Source organism: Schistosoma haematobium, chromosome ZW, assembly GCF_000699445.3.
Source record: "Schistosoma haematobium chromosome ZW, whole genome shotgun sequence".
NCBI lineage: Eukaryota > Metazoa > Platyhelminthes > Trematoda > Strigeidida > Schistosomatidae > Schistosoma > Schistosoma haematobium.
The window spans coordinates 55292888-55304965 of NC_067195.1; the positions used below are offsets into that span (position 1 = coordinate 55292888).

Genomic DNA, 12078 nt, shown 5'->3' on the forward strand with positions numbered 1-12078 from the left:
GTAATCGGGAAGATTAGGGTTTGGAGATGTTATTTAAAGAGTATAATCCAGTGAAATAAATTTGGAAAGAGGAAAAAAGGGACATGAAGAATTCAGAAGATTAGAATTTGGGAGAACACAAAGAGTGGATGCACCTGCGCCATTGCAAACGATTTTGAGCCATGTCATTCAGGGTTGCTATCATCTCGCGGTCCCCAACCAGGTAGTCTAAACTTACAAACAAGACAAAAACCCATAGAAGCTTTAGTTTTACAGAGATAAAATCCGTTTAGGTCTTATTATTTGACTTTCAAAAGTCGCACTACATATCAAATAATACATTCATTTGCGATGGATGTCGTTCGAATGGTTGTATGAACCCATTAGCAGTTGTCAGGGTACATTTTGTAGAAAATAGATAGCAGTCAGTGTTATCAGATTTGTACGTTATATAATAGCAGCTGGTTAGGTACGATAAACAAGTAGCGTTCCGATGTATTTTTTGTTTGGCATCTACATCAGTTTTTTATTCAACAACTCTGCTTTGACTATATTGTGATATTGACTAACATCATTTGAGGCTCAGTGTGATCAACTAACGAGTTATCAGCATAGTCGGTTGTTAGAATGTCCAGTATTCTGTTGCCAAGTGGTACTCATTGCAGCGTTGGGGTATTTTATAGTTAACAGCATAAAGAAGATGAGCAGATAGTTGTCCCATTCTAGTGTTGTTTTGGTGTTTTGAGCAAATGGGGCAAAGTATATAGTGATTCTTTTAACATGAGGCGACTGAAGTAGGTGGGGAAATGTTTACACGTTTCACATCCGATATTGGATGCAAATAAAGGAATACTTGTCGCTTGGAATGTGGTAAGAATTAATAGTTGTCCCAAGCCGTGAATTAATTTTCCGACTCGAGTTTGTTAGCTTCTGTAGATTATTGTCTAAACTACGAGATAGTGGGTCAGTCGATTTTATATTTCTCTATACCGACTGTGTTGTTGAGAGGATTTCTCTGTTGCCATTAGTTTGATTCATGTACAAAAGAATTGATAATATGAAATTAAGAATGCAACGATTAAATATATGTAACAAATGGCCTGTAAATAGTTTAGTAATATAAATGATCTCATTCATACGAATTTTGTTGCATGTGGTCTTCCACTAACTATATGGGAAGAAAGTATTCCACCATGATCATTGAATAAAATAACTTTAATCACTATCATTCACCTAAACTCGTCATCTAGAAACAGCTGTATTTACTCTGAGAATAATTGTAAGAAAATAGGTTGACAATTAAGGTGGAAAATGCTTTACTGTACAAAGAAAATATACAAATCAGCTGTTTTCTGTCTTGAAATATTTAAAAAGCCAATCGACTAAACCTTGGAAACTTCCAATACTATGCAAAATTAATCTATTTGTTTTGTCCAGAAATGGTTCCATCATCCAATATGCTTGTTGATGAACAGTTACAAAACTTGTGCCTCCTGTATATTGTGTAGATAAAAGTAACCAATCTTCATATAAATAGCGAAGTGAGTTTTCATCCTCGATATAATTTGGAGTAAAAAGATGTGGGAATTTCAACAAGGCCCTACCAACCATAACACCTGAAATAAGTAAATGATTTAGAACAATTCCTTAGGGGTTTCCAAATATTGATATATATTTATATATAAAGAGCTGAAATACACTACTGATAGCCTCGAGATAGGCCTCATAAATTCTGCAGTGGAGGATAACTCGCTATTATGAGCTAAGTGAAATATAGCAATGTTTGGTTCTTAAAATCCGCGAAATCGACAAAAACACCTGTCGTGCAACCAAACAGTCAACATAAGATGGTGCTCGAGCTAAATTACAAGGAAAACGCGCTCCTGGTGCAGATTGTATGATTCAGTGCACGGCTACGGATGTTTAGTGTAGCTCAACAGCAAAATCTTAGAATATACGTATTACAACTACTAAACGTATCCACTTCAAGTCAACATGTCAGAAACAGTAGTCGTGGTGGCTACAATTAACGAGTGCAGAGGTGCTATTTGTGACAAGAAGACATCACCAAGGATAATAGGGGAAACTCAGTGGAAGGCGGATTATAACTAGTTGGTGCAAGTATTAAAATTCATGGGTGGGAGAGGCTGTGGTAGAAGTATACATTAGGGGCAAGTCAATCAGAACGGAAAAGGCGCGAAAATCCAGATATTATGTACATACGATCGGTAGGATCACCTTTGAAAACTGCTCAGAATGTTCAGCAAGATGAAGAAAAATAGTTTCTTGAAACTTGTTTCTATACTATGCTCTCCTGTAAATCTGGTGATATCACTACACGTTCTCCAAACATAAGGGATTCTCCAACTGAGCGCAGAGATTACCATTGCTGGAGTAGGTGTTTTAATTCTCCTAAGGACGATGGACGTTTATTTTAAAGGTAATGAATCTCCCGTTGAAACGTTTCCCTCTTTGTAGTATCTGCTACCTGGCAAGCCGTTTTGGAAAGGGCTCTCATTGCATCCATGAGACTCGTCTGCGTAATCTGTAATAGAAATCACAGCAACAACAGAATCTTCATAAGTATTGGGGTAATTACTCATTGAGCGATAGGGCGTCCGCGTGACCGAAATCTGTCCGACGATACTGAGTGTCGAAACCATCGAACGCCCCCAAATGCCCTGGTTTGGTCGAAAGTGGGGTGGGCCCGCCCACCCTCTCGAAATGCTCTCACACGGCCACGCTTATACAGCCTCTGCCAGGGAAGTCCTACTCACTGCCTTCTCGTGGCGGGGGTGTTTACAAAATTGAGAGGACGAAAAGCGAATGTCCGGCGCTTTAACCGGACTCCAAATCAATGGTGCACATGGGCTCCAGTATCCTGCGGGAACAAATGGCGTAAGAACCAATCATTGGTCACCGGCTACCATGAGACTGCATCTCCTCACGATGCTCCACTGCCTTGTGGGTTAGACCTTTAGGTCAAAGGCTTGGGGTGTGGCTCCCCTAAGAAAACCACCTGCTTCGGTCTGGGCACCCGGGAGTATCACAGCCCTCACACAAATCGAATGATTTATGTGGTGTATATCTACTTGGTGCCTTCTTGTACCAATGTTTATGCGTTTAAATAAATAAACCACCGAACAGTGTTGTCGCCCACCTGTGAAGTCGGTTTGCGAAATGCGCCGTACAGCAGAAACAGTTGCCAATGCTTCCTTTTGATCTAACACCAGCGTTTTTCCGCCTTTGTTAGTGATCTGGATGAGTGCATTACTGTTTTTTCCATTGAAAATTTGTGTGAAACTACCACATCATATACAGATGCATCTGCTGCAACTATTAGTGGCATCGTGATGAGTTAGTAGAAGATGAGATCCAAGTAGTGCTTTCAATTCTTCAAAAGCTACTTGGCACTGTTCTGTCCGTTCCCACTTGGTATTCTTTCCAGGTATATGATTAAGTAGTGTTCGCTTTTCATGTAGGGAAGGGAAAAATGAGGAGTAATAACGAACGTAGAGTCGGCGGATCGTATGGGGCAGACATTTTCTTGGTAGTCTGGATATTTTCAGGGTCAGAGCGTTGTCGAAAGCTAACAAATATACACCTGGGGTACTTCACAGATTTTTAGTCGGTCATATAATTCTTAGGATGTTGTAACCATGAATATATCGTCTAAATAAACGACTATATTTGTAATGCCAGTTAGTTGCTGAAATATCGCTGATACCATCTTCACTCCAAAAAACAGTTGATTATAGTGAACTAAACTTCGATGTATTTATGGTCAGTAACTCACGGCATCAATAGTCGACCTCTTCATGGAGATAGGCTTCAGCTAGATCTAGTTTTGCAAAGTAGCTTCCACCGATTAAGATGGTAAAAAGATCATCCGGAATTGGTAAAAGGTTATGTTGTTTTAGAGCAGCATTTAATCCCGTCGAAAAGTCTACGCAGACCCACAATGTACCATTTTGTGTCTTGGTGACTATTATAAGGGCTGCCAAAACTGAGAATGAAACTGGTGATAGAACACCTTGTTTTTCTAGGTGTTGGAGTTCTGTGTCCACATACAGTAATGATGTATAAGGTACTGATTTTTTTGTCCGAACGCTGGATTTGCATATTTTTCCAGGTGAAGATTTACTTTTATTGTAGTGCAATTCCCCAAACCTTCTGCAAAAAGTCTATAAATTGATTTATGATTTTTGTGATATACCGCTGCTATTCTTTATTTAAAATTTTGTTGAATACGTCTCGTAATGGAGTATCTTGAAGTCCAAAACTATCGCACCAGTCTAAAACTAATAAATTTGGTACTATTTAAACTTGTGTTAATTTAATTAAGTTATTTATTTACTCTGAACAAGTGGCTTACTTTAAGTCATGAAACGTTAGAAATACAATTTTTCTACTCATCGGGATATGATAACAAATATATTTATAACTAATAAATTTAAGTTATCACCTGATATGTAACATATTCCACTTATAGTCAAATCTTTGAGTGTTACTGAGCACGATAGGACTCCGATGAGTTTCAGTTTATCACCTGCCGCGCTCACTGCAAACTGACTTGTAGGGTGCAGACTGTATTTTCCCTTTTTAGTTCACCTTTTTCTGGAAAGAATGTTTATATTTGAAGCGGTATTTAATTGTATTCTTATCAAATAGCCATTTATCAGAACTTCAATACGCCTCCTGGTCGGCCTTTTGTGCACTTGATTTACCGTAAATACAGGGAAACATTCAAATGGTTTTATATTTGATATGCACCTTCTTCGGAAATTTGACTTCCGGTAACTTTTACTGCTCGTAATAAGTCTCGATGTCCAACAATGTAACATTTCTAACAGTAATGGTTTTTAAACGGAAAGAACCTTGCGAAATGCCAAGCACCTGACGGGAAAACTTTAGGCTTCTCTTTTGATGGTTTTTCGTGTAATGATTTGGATGCTGGGGTCATGGAATTAGGACTTCATTTACTTTGTACTGCTTGAACGTCAAGTCTATTTTGATCACCGGAATGGACTAAGTTGGTGTCGTGTTTGAGGTTCGTTAATCGTTGATAACCTTCAGCAACTTCATTAAGTGTTAACGTTAGGTCCTGATGAAAACGATGTTACAGTCATGTACGAATATCCGTAAATATTTCGAGTTGTAAACTACAGGTAAGTAATTAATGATTTGAATTGGTCTTCAGAAAGAGTTTTTAATTTGAACTGCTCTCAGTCTTGATTAACTATTCCAACATGTGTGAGAAAACTGTCCTCTTTGTTCATTACTAATTTCATGTATCGATAACGAGAATTAAAAATCGACGACCGATCACCAAACAACTGACCAAGTGAAGTGATAATATCTGCAGAAGTTCTTTCACGTAGATTTCGAGACAATATAATGTTGCAACATTTGTCAAGTTCTTCTGCACCGAGCTTCCGTTAAAGAATGCGTACTTTCCAAGAAACTTCGTGATCGAACTCAACATCAAACATATCTTCGTAACGTCGAAACCAGGTGTCAAATATTACATCTGAGGATGGGTCATAATTAAATTCAGCAATATTATCGAGCTTAGATACAAATACAGGGACTGGACTAAAACCATTAGGTTTCACGGCGAGCACCAAACACACCAATTGGTCAACAATGACTATTTTTCATACAGCTTAATGATTATCCAATTCCACAAAAGAGAGAGCGCTTTACGAACGGGAAGTCCAGGCATAACTCAATTAGCATTTCTCAAATCTTTGCTGTGTTGTTACGCAACAAAAGTACCATTTTCGATCCAAAGAATGTGTCCCGATGGTAACATTCTTTTTGAATTTTATCCACGCTAAAAGTTGACTATATTTTCGCCTCAGCTTACTATTCGGTTTTTCAGTTTTTTAGGTCAAGGCTAGTTTTAGTGTATCGTAATCTTTTGCACCACCCGTTTTTACCCATTTTATCCGTTCTGAGTGTACTATTATTTGTTTTACAGTTGTAAATGTTAGCTAGAATCTATTAATCAATTCACTATAGTCGTGAAGAATCCATGAAAGTGACCAGGATGCCACGTCGCTTTCACCTTTGATATTCAGTGTGACAAATGCAAAGGTTGGTTCCACGAAACATGCACAGATCTCACAGACTTAGTAAATCGAGTCGTAGGTGGGTATGTGGTACGTGCAACATGAATGCTGAGGATTTGCTAGGCAACATCATCATTCTCTTGAAAAGGTCTACCAAAAACGTCAGCAAACCTGAAAATACGTAGTCCTAAAACGGGTAAACAAAGACGCGTAGTGAGGAAAAGAAGAGGGACCTCGACAACGTCAATATCGACAGAACATGTATCGACACTGATGACGATATCCTGAAGCTCAGCAACATCATAACATTGACAGTACTTGACTCTCTCAGCAAACTCGTACCTCCCTAAATCCAACGGTGGCCCCCAAAAACTCTGTAGACCATTGGAACCCCGTCAACAAATTTAAAAAAGATCGAGTGTCACCATCTAAAAAGTAGAGCATTCCAGGTTTTGTAGTGAAGCCAACTGGTGATTTGGCTGTACAATCTCCCCCTAAGATTATCCAACCAGTCATCAAAGAGCACGGGAATCCGAAACGCATTTCAACTACCAAGTAGAAAGGTCCCCAACCTGAACGCACCCGAAAACCTGTGAAAATGATCATGGTTCGCGATGATTCTCTCATAATCATAAACCTAAAAGAAGCTCTGACCTTCCTCTTAGTCTTCAGGAAAATGAGGACAAAATGCTTTGGGAAGAGCTAAACAGGAAGCTCAAACTTCCTAAAATAGAGCCTCTGACGGTTACACGGAAGGACTCCTTCGTGTAACGCTCAATGACACTGCCGACGTAGAGGATGTTCTGCTAGCTAGTCACTTACTGGACTCAGATGGGAATGTAAGAATACTGCCTGATATACTGTATTCTGAGCGCAATATCGTCAGGAACATTCCTGAGGAGTCTTGCGCGATGTTTTCCCGCAGAAGAAATAACATTGTGCAAGGTGTGCCAGAAAACGTGAACCCTTCCTTCTCAGACTCCGATATTCGGGATTCCAAATTCATCATTGAAGCTCATAAAGATATTTACTCGACAGTTGGTGAGACCAGCCAAGATGGACGGGGATTTTAGACTTCGGCTGATGAAAATAACCTCTCCATCTCCCCATATAGCGGCTACAACTTACGAAGCATTTCGTGCCAACGGACGCTGGTCGCCAACTGAAACCCATATACATCCGGATAGGCCAAATGATGCCAGGATCAAGTACAATAGCCAACTCAAGCTGACTATTCCGCTTGTGGGCTATCAAGATCATGAAAAAGAACAAAGAAAGGACAGTGGCTACCAACTCGGAAAACCATGTGTAGATAGGTTACCTGTTTATTCACATAAGATTCATACAGATAAACAGGACGGGGAAGCTCACGCGTTTTCAATTGAAAGTACAAACTGCTTATATATGAACGCCAGGAGTTTACCGAATAAAATGGATGAAATGCGCGAACTCAGTAATAATAACAATACTCAACTGGAAGGAATATCTGAAACATGGATATCATCTCAAATTACAAACCATGAGCTAGCAATACTCTGGATTTCTTTGTTACGCAACGACAGAAAAACAGCATTGAGGATGGAGTAGCCTTTTACCTGCGATCTTGCTTGAAAGTAGATCAAGCGCACAACTAAGAGTCTGTTAATCTTGACGAATCTGTATGATGTTCAGTAAAATTGTCTAACACCTCGAGGTGTCTAGCTGGTCCCCGAAATCTACAAGCAACCTACAGTAATCAAGAACCGCACTCTTCGATTGCTAAGTCTTAAAAGGCCCTACTGGGTGGAATATTGTAGTGAACAAGAACACGAGTGGGGACAATCTAATGCATTCGACACGAAATTACAGAGCATCTCATTAAAATCTGAGAACCATATAGTAAATAGTTAATTTGCAAAATATCAATCCATCGTCTTAAACTTGACTGTTCCTTTTTCAAATATCAGTCCATTGTCTCAGATTTCATTGTTCATGCATTTTCATACCGATTGCGTTCCGTTCCCGTTCTTTCCCTCTCGATCTTCCACTGAAATACATCCTATGCCTGACCACCGTTATATACTACTTATGTGACCCATACAACAATACAAACGAACTGGTAACAACTGTGCATACAAGCAAGGAACATATGGACAAAAGCAATAAGAGAAGACAGGCTTCGGTATCAGATAAAGCTTATCGACAAATCTGTCTCCAATCTGAAAAGCTTATTCTGTCATGCAGTTTTTCTTCGGCAAGCCGAAACCGGAGTTTCCCAACTGCTAGGTTATAATGACTCAACCAAAAACGGCAGCGACACCGCCGACCTTCTCATAGAGCGGTACTTTCGGACATTTCAACCAACCTATACTAACTATATTGATGAGAGCTTCACATACAACTCAACGGGACTCAGAAGTGAACCTGAACGCTGATTTGATGTACCGAAAACTGCAGCATCTAAAAAGAGACACTTCTCCTGGCCCTTATATGGTCCATTATGCTGAGGGGAACAGCTTCAATCTTGACAACACTGTTTAGTGTGATGTTCTCACATTCTCTAAACCGAAGCACATCACCAGGAAATTGGAAGCTGGCTCACATAACACCAATTTTCAACGGAGGTCGATGCAGCGAATCTTCGAGGTACCGGCCGATAGCACTTCTCTCTATATCCTCAAAAATTACAGAGTTTTTGATATGTGACGATTTACACGACTACTTACTATCCATAAACTTATTTCCACCCCAACAGCACGGTTTTAGGAAAGGTCACTCTTGTATAACCAACCTGCTGACCGCGGTGGACAGATGGACAAATATCCATAATTACAAGGGGAAGGTTGATGTCATATACCTTGATTTCTCAAAATCTTTTAATAGGGTCGACCATATATGTCTTATCAATAAGCTCAAACGATTAGGTATCAGATCACCTTTAGTTGATTGACTCACTTCATATCTAAAAAGTCGGCCAGGGTTAACTTCACTTTCTCTCAGGCTATGGAACTTCCCAGTGGAGTCCTCCAAGGTTCAGTACTAGGACCTATTCTTTTATTGACTTATACAAACGGTCTTCCACAGCAGGTGTCGTCTGATTCACTACTTTTCGCTGATGATGTGGAACTCTGATGGGAAGTATGCAACAAGAGGATAATCTGGCACTTCAGGAGGTTCTGACTCGAATTCATAGTTGGGCAGATGACAACTTACCTTTAACACTTCAAAGTGTAAAGTAGTCTATCTGAGACATGTTTCGGACTACAAATACAACTTAGGTAACTCCCCTCTAGGGTTATCTTAAGTTCAGAAAGAACTCGGAGTGTTGTTATCCTACGATCTGAAGTCATACGCTAACTACGACAAAAATGTCTTTCGAGCAAACCTTGCACTGGTAACGTAGAAGCGCATTTTCGACCAGTTCGACGGAAGAACTTTCCACATTATCTTCAACAGTTTTATACGACCCCGTTTAGAGTACGGAAACAGTATTTCCTTCCTCACTCCAAAATGATAAGTATACTGGAACGTACCCAACGGCGAGCCACGAAATCAGTCCGGGGACTCAAATCCAAATCGTATTAAGAGCGCCTTCAGTCACCAAACCTTTGCTCATCAGAGTGCAGGAGTCTTAGAGGTGACCTTCTAACGACTTACAGCATCTTTAATACTTTTAGGCATCCCCTTAAACACCAACCTAAGCCTATTCCCAACACAAAGCTTAAGGGTAACACCCAGAAACTAGAGACACAAAACAGCAGAATGGACTGTATGCACACCGTCTACTCCTTAAGAACAGTCAAATGTTGAAATTCGCTGCCGGCTGAGCTAGTCCAAGCGACATCCCAGGAGTCTTTTAAGAGGAAACTTGACATGTTCTTAAGGACTGAAACAGTATCTTACTATGATTCGCTAATTTTTTCCTTTTCCTCTTTTGTTGTTAACATACCTAGGTACTTACGTGGAGGAATCGGTGATCCACTGCCACTATATGAAGAAAATAGTTAAGTGAATGCTTCTATTTCGTCCAGAACCATGTGAACCATCAGTGACGACTGTCTCATTCTTTATTTGGTTAAAATACATCGGTCAAAATTTGGTGATTAAGTCGAGAAACTTCAGTGTATGAGAAAAATGTTCCAAAGACTAATTCCTAAATGATCTATCAGTGGTGCTTCGACTTGGGATAAATTTAAGAATCCCGGTAGTAAAAATTACTTAGGTCGGCGAAGCTATCTGAAAATTGGTTCATAAAGTATGTGTGAAGAATTTTAGGGGATCAGTTGTTATCACCTTGTTATAAGGAAAAGTAGTATGGTAACATTTTCTTACATATCACATTTCCAGTTAAGGACTCACCATGACAACCGGTCATTTCCTGAGCACAATATGCATCGTTTAGTACACGGACATCACCGTTCAGTATTATTGGAATATCAGTACCCAAGTAAGAATGTTTAATTTTACAGTCGACCAATTCTTGAACCACATTCCATGAAGCACAGTCCCTGCTACGTTGTTGAGGTGTTCTTGCATGTAGTGTAACCCAGTCAACACCCATTACAGATAAACGTCGGACAAGTTCAACGGTAAGTTTGATCTATAAAAAATGTATATTTTAGTTACATAGATTATTTAACACACGATACTAAACACATTAAGGACGTTCTTTTCTACTAAAGAAGAGGTAGTACATATTACTAGGATGTATTAGAAACATTTATTCATATTTGGATACAAAAAATAATTAGGAATAATATCTATAATTAATTTACACTTGATACAGTCTTTCAATCCGATAACTACAAAAGACCAGCATATAAAATCGATTGACAAAAAAGAGCTTTCTTAACTCCCATTTAGTATTTCTAGTTATTTGCTTATCGAAAAAAGGAGATGTACAATAGGAATGATATTATTAACGATATAAAATAAGATTTTGTCTAAGTACTACGGAAGTTTAGGAAATATATTGATAAAGATAAGTATTTTTCGACTTGAAACTACTACAATCAGGATTTCTAAATAAAATATCAGTTATCTCAGAGTAATTTCATAAGATATGGCGACAGTGATTTCCTCATCGATCTAAGCAAGTTGCTTTCTGATATTTTTAGTATGATATGAGGATACAATCATTAACTGTTGAGATTCCGTAGCTGTATTTAGGTTAGAGCAGATAATTTTCGAGCTAATTTCAATGAAATCATCAACATACATTTGAAAGCAGACATCTAAAGAGTCGGTTTCAAATAATTTAAAAAATGTGTACTGTTAGTCATAAAACATGTTGTTCTGAAAAGATTTGATGTAGCTTCGTTGGACGACTAGGTTAATCGGGTAAACCGAATAATGCAAGATAGATTTCCTGATATTTACAAACGAAACAGGAGAGTTTTTCTATATGAATATAGTAAATACAAAAAGAATTAAGCTTATCTTTTTTATTGACTCAATAGTTAACCTAATTTCGTAAAGTATATAATAAACTTAATAATGAAGTACAATTTAATGCATTACACTTTTTCTATGAATACTAGTGATTTTAACTGTTGCAACTTCCGTCTTATCCAAACCGAAATATATAAAGAATACCTTTGGGATTGTCAATATAAAAGCTGAATATACCCCTAATTTCTGAATTATTGAGTAAACTAGTAAAATCTTGAGGTATATATTGTTATTAAGTTATTAGGTCTATATTCCATTAATTTATATTGAACGATTCAATTTAACAGGTGAAAGTGAAGGTTTCCTCCACTAAGTCTTCGTTCACTTCAATAGTTTTATTACATCATTATGGTATTGGTGAGTAGTTCTGTTTCCTGTTAGGTGATGAGTTAATAGTTGATGTATCCACCACTTGAGTTATGGCCTTAATTTTCACAGATTATATATTCTGTCTTAGTAATTTTATAAAAACTAGTGAAATTTTATCGATGAACATTAAAATGGTACTGAGTGAGATTTTCTTTTTTTTTAAATGAATAGCCTTGATTACGCTATTAGTATTCCTTCACCAAAGTACATATAACTATATTACTAC

General features: G+C 38.3%; 1 protein-coding gene across 2 annotated transcripts in view; it reads right to left on the reverse strand.

Moving 5' to 3' along the window:
- Positions 1-1283: 1283 nt before the first annotated feature.
- Positions 1284-12078, reverse strand: part of MS3_00003929 (uncharacterized protein) — a 66468-nt gene continuing 55673 nt past the window's right edge. For both annotated transcript variants that reach the window (XM_051211805.1, XM_051211806.1), the window contains exons 23-24: positions 10392-10632; positions 1284-1595 (exon numbers count right to left, since the gene is read on the reverse strand). The gene's annotated coding sequence lies outside the window, so the exon portion shown is untranslated. The remainder of the gene's footprint in view (positions 1596-10391; positions 10633-12078) is intronic.